Source organism: Seriola aureovittata, chromosome 19 (assembly GCF_021018895.1).
Source record: "Seriola aureovittata isolate HTS-2021-v1 ecotype China chromosome 19, ASM2101889v1, whole genome shotgun sequence".
Taxonomy (NCBI): Eukaryota; Metazoa; Chordata; class Actinopteri; order Carangiformes; family Carangidae; genus Seriola; species Seriola aureovittata.
This window is the reverse complement of record NC_079382.1, coordinates 23,210,001-23,218,006: the sequence shown is the minus strand read 5'-3', so window position 1 is coordinate 23,218,006 and position 8,006 is coordinate 23,210,001. Positions and strand designations below refer to the sequence as shown.

At 42.9% G+C, this 8,006-nt stretch overlaps 1 long non-coding RNA gene across 1 annotated transcript in view; it reads left to right on the top strand.

Moving 5' to 3' along the window:
- The first annotated feature begins 6,480 nt into the window (after positions 1 to 6,480).
- Positions 6,481 to 8,006, top strand: part of LOC130160634 (uncharacterized) — a 2,042-nt gene continuing 516 nt past the window's right edge. Inside the window, exons 1-2 of the long non-coding RNA XR_008826039.1 lie at positions 6,481 to 7,440; positions 7,602 to 8,006. The exon at positions 7,602 to 8,006 is cut by the window's right edge and continues 516 nt beyond it. This is a non-coding gene — a long non-coding RNA (uncharacterized LOC130160634). The remainder of the gene's footprint in view (positions 7,441 to 7,601) is intronic.

The window sequence follows — 8,006 nt, the reverse complement described above, 5'->3', positions numbered from 1 at the left end:
CTGCTGCTGCCCACACACACACACACACACACACACGCACACACACACACACACACACACACACGTTTACCAGAAGCATTCAAGCTTTGAAATGTTATGATTTTACTGTGTGAGAAATCACACCCTGACGAACATCTTTGAGCAGAGAGGGAGACAAAACCTGAGAGTTCATCTGAGCAGCAGGAACCTTGTATGAACCGGCTCGTTCTACGAAGGCGATGATAAAACTTTAATCACTGCCGCAGGGGACACAAATAAGAGACGGAACAAAAGAGGAGACTAAAAGTTCACTAAAACCGGGGGCATTTGTCGCATTGTGTTACACTGCAGCTTTATGGGAAACAGCATCATTACCGGCCAAACTAATGCAGAACAAGTGACGTGTAGCGTCACACTGCTGTTTCCTTTACTGTCGTCTCATAGCAACAGCAACTTCATCACACTTTCAACAACCTTCTCACCATCATGTCGGTTTTTTCTTTCGCACGACATTTTCATAAAGATCCAAGTAAATCTTAGTGGATTCCCTCGAGGAGTTCTGGAGATATCAAGTTCACGAGCCCAAAATCATGTTTTGTTAATTCACCGTTACCTTGACCTTTGACCTTTAGCGACCAAAATCTAATCAGTTCATTCGAATCACCCCCTCGTGGTCGTATCCCTCCGCCACTCAGACTAGTTCCAGGTCACATCCCTGTTTATCCAGAGTCAGAGACAATATCAACCATTTGTGTGAAATTTTTGTCAGAATTTCTGTGTGAAAAAAGTGATTTGTGAGGTCACACTGACTTTGACCTTTGACCTTCGACCACCAAAATCTAATCACTTCCTCCTGGTGAATGTTTGAAGTTCTGTCGAGGCGTTACTGAGACATCGTGTCCACGAGACGATGCAAACGTTTTTGTCTGTTTGATAGAAACTGTTTCAAATTTAGTGGAAAGTTTAACAAAAGTAACTCTGGAAGTTTATGAGACTTTTTGAGATTTGTTGATTTATTCATATTTTCTAATGAGGTTGTGACTGAATGACAAACATCTGGAACATGTGGCCTAATCACTCTGTGTGTTGTGTTGCGGATCAGTGTGTGACATGTTGACAGGTGCTCTCTCTCTCTCTCTCTCTCTCTCTCTCTCTTTGTGTCTGTGTGGCAGAGGTCACAGCGCCACAGCGATGTAAATATAGTTTGTTTGTGACGCAGTCTGTGACGTGGCGGTTCTGGGGCTCTAAACCCGGCCGGGCGACCTCACGGCACGGGAACGCAGCTCTGACCGATGATGATACCGCCACAGAAAATAGTTTAGAGCTGCCGCTGCCACATTCCTCCGCTGCTCGCTTCCCTACATTCCTCCAGTCCCTAATGTTTTCTTTCCTTCCTTGTTCAACATCTTCCCTTTTCCTCATTCTTTGCTTTTCCCTCAATTTCTCCTCCCCTCCTCTCCTCCCTCCTCCTCCCCCGTTCCCCCTCAGCCCCCCCCCTTGTACAGTACTCCACCGACATGCTCCAGCTGCTCCACTCATAGTTATTTATAATGCCTTAGCTGCTTCACTTAAAGCTGCATTCCACGATTTTCTCCCTCCTTCATTTCTGTTTTAAATAATGAACCAACACAGTTTCCTCCTGCAGCCGCTGCACGGAGACTTCCTCTTATTCCTTTCATCATTTGTGTCGTATTGATGCAGATGAAGCTCATGTGTTGTTATCAAAAGCTAAATATATATATATATATATATATATATATTTGATGTAATATAATAAATCCATGTGTGTCCCAGCGGGTTCATCACCTTTTAGTGTCCCCTGGAAACACAGCTCATGTGTCGTTGATGAAGATGTTTTTCTTCAAGTTGTTTGTGTTTTGTCTTTTTGCAAGTTGCAGTGTTTTGACCTCTCAGGGCCACCGTACGTTCAACAACCAAAACTCCCAGAGCCACTGAGCGACACTGTGGGGAAACTCAGAAAAGTCCACAGACGAGTCCCAGGTGTTTTTTTTCCTGCTGCAATGTGTCAAAACTCACACCTGCAAAATGTACCTGAAGGTTTAAGCGGGAAAACAGGTTATTTCCTCGTCATGGCAAAGTGAAAGTTCCACTAATTAAAGACATAAACTGAGAATGAAGCTGGACTGGTTTTCATTCCAGACGCTTCGCCGGCCTCTGGTTTTGTTTGTTTCGGCTGCTGATGTCACAATTACATAAAGTGACAGTAAGTTTTCATGTAACTGAGCAGATGAGTCATAAATGAAACTATTAACATACCTGAAGGATTTTAAACCTTTGTCTTCGTCCGAGAAGTGAAGGCAGGACTCGTCTTCCTCTGTCATACACACACACACACACACACACACACACACACACACACACACACACACACAGCTTCAGTATGTTTTACCTGCTGCTCCAGATTTTACCAAACGAGGGAAATAAAGCTAAGACTAACACACACAGAATGAAAACCTAACACACTTTCTGATTTTAGATTTTATAATAGTATTATTATTATTATTATTATTATTACTAATGAGCCACTGGACACATGAATTTCCCCTAGGGGGTAAATAAAGTATCTATCTATCTATCTACCATTAGTCCAATGTAATTAATGATGTAATATAGCATTAATATTTTATTTCCCAATGTAAAGAGTTATTTATTGTTTAATTTTTAAGAGGAATTCTCAGTAAAGAACCTCTGAAATCTCCCAGGATTGATTGAGCTGCTGATTTTAGAGACAGAAGAAGAGAAGGAAGAGAAGACTGTGACTTCCAGGAAACAGAATTAAAAGTAGGGATTCATAGAAAAGATGGTAATTTGACCAAACGTGTGACTGCAGGAGGATTTCCCATGATTCCTCTGGCCCAGCTGCCGCTCCTTCATTATGACTGTGTGTTAGTGGATCCCTGACTGAGGCTTTAAGCTGCGGCTCCGCCCCCCCCTCCGTCTGCTCCACCAAACCCTCTGTTTATGTTTACTTGGCTGTTGCCACGGCGATAACACCTTCACGCCCTGTGGACTTCCACCCCTGGCCTGTAGACAGACAGAAGGGGGGGGCGAGTGAGGTAGAGACAGAGAGAGAGAGGGGGGGGGGGGGGGGGGAGGGAGGGGAGGGAGGGAGGGGGAGGGAGGGAGGGAGGGAGGCCTCTGCCAGGGCTGCGTCCCATTCTGAAGAGTTCACACCCTCTTCTTGTTTCCTTGTTCAGTCTGTGATCCAGATTGTTCCCTCCATTTGTTCTCAGTCTCAGGTTTTTATGATGTTATATTAATATTTCTTTTATATTTCAGTCACTTCTTTTGTTTAACATTTCATTTCTAACATTTGTCTGGTATTGATATGTTTTTATTGTGGATTTTATTGTACAACCAGGCCTCAGGATGAGTAGTCGTTGCCATGGTAACAACTAATGGGGATCTAAGTAAACAACAAACGATCATCATTTAATACTGAAAAAAAAAAAATAAATAAAGATTTAACTGAGATTATGTTTAAAAAAACTGGTCCATCCTCAGAGGAAGACCAGAAAATGTAGTTGAAAGTTCAGAAAAAAGCAAGTAAGTAGACCGTGAGAGAAGATGCTGTTGTCAAACTAAAAGGTAATTTAAATAATAAGTAGTTTTCCCTCTGTCTTCCTCCCTGCGCTCACTCAAAGGTCGGCCGTCTGCACTCAGACACACGAGAGGGAACGCTCTTCTGGAACTGGACGCGTCCCGGGATTCCCAGGATTCCCGGCGGCCAGAGGCCTCAGCTCTCTCGACTCGACGTCGCGTCACATCCTCGGCGGCTCTGTGCTGTTATTTTTGGATCGTGTGTGAACTGGTTTTTGTGGTCTTGGCAGCTACACACACACATACACACACACATACACACACACACACACACACACACACACACACACACACACACACACACACACACACACACACACACACACACACACACACACACACACACACACACACACACACACACACACCCTGTTTTAAGAGCCAGTGACGTAGAAACACTACTGTTCTTTATTTGTCTCACACTGAACGTGTGAAGCTTTGATGTAAAAAGACATGACATCACTGTGGGGAACATGTTCGTGTGTAAATAGACTCGTAGCCATAGATGACATTTCTGGGCTACTAGCTAACATTAGCATCTGTGTATTATATTTTTACACATTTTTATTCAGTTTAAACAGAGATACAGAAAAAATTATGAAGAAATTGAAGTAAGAAAGTCGACTTTAAGGCCTCGAAATATAAAACTCAAAGGTAAACGTCATATTAAAGGTTCATAATTGACATATATTTCACTGATGTGCCGTGTGACTCCTCCCCTATTAAAGTTTAACTGCAGGTTTCCACTGATTTCTCTGGAAGTTTATCTGCTTCCTGGTTCCCGTCCTCATATCAAATCATACAGCCGTATGTTTCCACCTGACGTCCAATGACTCAGCGTGTTTCTGTTTTCTGAGTGTTTGTGTTTTTCCAGCTGTGTCACTGTGATTTTGTCGGTTGAGTTTCTTCCTGCTCGGCTCTCACATGCGCTCAGGCTGCATGACACAGCGAGACTGAGGCGACATGTGACCCAGTTCACGTTATCTCCAAGCCGGTTTCATCATGCCGTCTCACCTCAGCTCACCTCACGTACCCATGAGTCACTGCATCTCGCTCCAGTTTGTTGTTTTTCACGTTGTCGTGTTGTTTCACATCAAGTTTAAAGTCAGAGTTTCATGAAATTTCATGTGAGTTCAGTTTCGGTCGAGCCGTTCTCAAACATCCAGACTGTGAACGTCTATTACCACCTGGTGCTTTAACACCTGCCATTTCTTTTTAATTGCACCACCATGAGGAGTGGTCATGTGACCCGGAGCTCGTTTCATCATTTCAACTTGTTAGTTTAGTTTATTTCACGTGATATTTAAATGTGTCTTTTTTTTGTCTCTAATTTCTCATCTCACCTCATGTGATCTGATTCTATCTCTCCTTATTTCATGTCATGCCATCTACTGCATCCAGTCACATTTTATTTCATCTCTCATGTTATTTTATCTCACTTTTCTTATCTCAAGTACATTTATATTTCCTTGTGTCTCCTCTTGTCACCTCATCTCATCTCAATCATCTCGTCTCGTTTCATCTCGTCTCATCTCGTCTAGATTGTTTTTATCTCGTTTCATCTCAATCATCTCGTCTCATCTTGATTGTCTCATCTTGTCTCATCTAATCTTGATCATCCCCTCTCATCTCGATCATCTCGTCTCCATCGTTTCATCTCATCTCGATCTCTCGATCTCATCATCATTCTGTCTCACCTAATCTAATTTTATCACATTTTTCTCAACTCATCTTCTCAAACTTCATCTCTCTCAACTTGTTTCATCTCTTCTCCTCTGATCTCATTTTCTCTCATCTCTTCATCGTCTTCTCACACCTTCTCATTTTCTATTGCATTTTAAAACATCTATCTATCTTTCTATCTATCTATCTCAGTAGGTAAGTTGGGCCAATCAGATTGCTCAGGTGAGGTGACATCACCTCTCCGATCAGCAGTGTGACCTCAGTCTGTATCATCATGAATCCCTAACGAGGGCTCTCGAAGCGACCAATCAGCAGAGGCCTGGATTATCAGGTAATGAGGCCTGACGGCAACCAGCCAATCAGATCTCAGCACACAGATTACTGCCTGGCCGGGGCTCAGGGGGAATCAATAATGTAGAATCACACACACACACACACACACACACACATACACACACACACACACACACACACACACACACACACACACACACACACACACACACACACACACACACACACACCCTGTTTTAAGAGCCAGTGACGTAGAAACACTACTGTTCTTTATTTGTCTCTTTGATGTAAAAAGACATGACATCACTGTGGGGAACATGTTCGTGTGTAAATAGACTCGTAGCCATAGATGACATTTCTGGGCTACTAGCTAACATTAGCATCTGTGTATTCTATTTTTACACATTTTTATTCAGTTTAAACAGAGATACAGAAAAAATTATGAAGAAATTGAAGTAAGAAAGTCGACTTTAAGGCCTCGAAATATAAAACTCAAAGGTAAACGTCATATTAAAGGTTCATAATTGACATATATTTCACTGATGTGCCGTGTGACTCCTCCCCTATTAAAGTTTAACTGCAGGTTTCCACTGATTTCTCTGGAAGTTTATCTGCTTCCTGGTTCCCGTCCTCATATCAAATCATACAGCCGTATGTTTCCACCTGACGTCCAATGACTCAGCGTGTTTCTGTTTTCTGAGTGTTTGTGTTTTTCCAGCTGTGTCACTGTGATTTTGTCGGTTGAGTTTCTTCCTGCTCGGCTCTCACATGCGCTCAGGCTGCATGACACAGCGAGACTGAGGCGACATGTGACCCAGTTCACGTTATCTCCAAGCCGGTTTCATCATGCCGTCTCACCTCAGCTCACCTCACGTACCCATGAGTCACTGCATCTCGCTCCAGTTTGTTGTTTTTCACGTTGTCGTGTTGTTTCACATCAAGTTTAAAGTCAGAGTTTCATGAAATTTCATGTGAGTTCAGTTTCGGTCGACCTGTTCTCAAACATCCAGACTGTGAACGTCTGTTACCACCTGGTGCTTTAACACCTGCCATTTCTTTTTAATTGCACCACCATGAGGAGTGGTCATGTGACCCGGAGCTCGTTTCATCATTTCAACTTGTTAGTTTAGTTTATTTCACGTGATATTTAAATGTGTGTTTTTTTTGTCTCTAATTTCTCATCTCACCTCATGTGATCTGATTCTATCTCTCCTTATTTCATGTCATGCCATCTACTGCATCCAGTCACATTTTATTTCATCTCTCATGTTATTTTATCTCACTTTTCTTATCTCAAGTACATTTATATTTCCTTGTGTCTCCTCTTGTCACCTCATCTCGTCTCGTTTCATCTCGTCTCATCTCGTCTAGATTGTTTTTATCTCGTTTCATCTCAATCATCTCGTCTCATCTTGATTGTCTCATCTTGTCTCATCTAATCTTGATCATCCCCTCTCATCTCGTCATGATTTATTCATCTCGATCATCTCGTCTCCATCGTTTCATCTCATCTCGATCTCTCGATCTCATCATCATTCTGTCTCACGTAATCTAATTTTATCACATTTTTCTCAACTCATCTTCTCAAACTTCATCTCTCTCAACTTGTTTCATCTCTTCTCCTCTGATCTCATTTTCTCTCATCTCTTCATCGTCTTCTCACACCTTCTCATTTTCTATTGCATTTTAAAACATCTATCTATCTTTCTATCTATCTATCTCAGTAGGTAAGTTGGGCCAATCAGATTGCTCAGGTGAGGTGACATCACCTCTCCGATCAGCAGTGTGACCTCAGTCTGTATCATCATGAATCCCTAACGAGGGCTCTCGAAGCGACCAATCAGCAGAGGCCTGGATTATCAGGTAATGAGGCCTGACGGCAACCAGCCAATCAGATCTCAGCACACAGATTACTGCCTGGCCGGGGCTCAGGGGGAATCAATAATGTAGAATCACACACACACACACACACACACACACACACACACACACATGCCCTGACCCTGCCCTTACTACCATTACAGTAAATGACGAGGCGGAGAGATAGAGTACCAGAGAAGAGGGAGGACGGACCGACATGAACACCGGAGGAAAGAGAGGAATCAAAGCGGCTGATGATCTCAGTGTTTCATGTATGATTCACTGCCAGTAGCTGTGACTCACTGTTGTAACAGCAAGTTAAAGTGATGGAGTCAAGTTCATGCCAGCTGTTGTTTACCTCTCCCTCTCTGTTGATACTACAAACTGCAACTGGAGCTGCTGCCTCACTTCTCCCTGATTATTCACTTTCTGCTGCAGTTTGTCTTTCTGTGTTTTTAATCAGGGGTCGAGGTCGAACAGCTTTTCACTTCCTGCTGTGGGTTTGTTTTATCTGGTAACAGCAGCGATCGGACCTGTAGATGTTATAAGGCAGCTGTAGCATAACATCC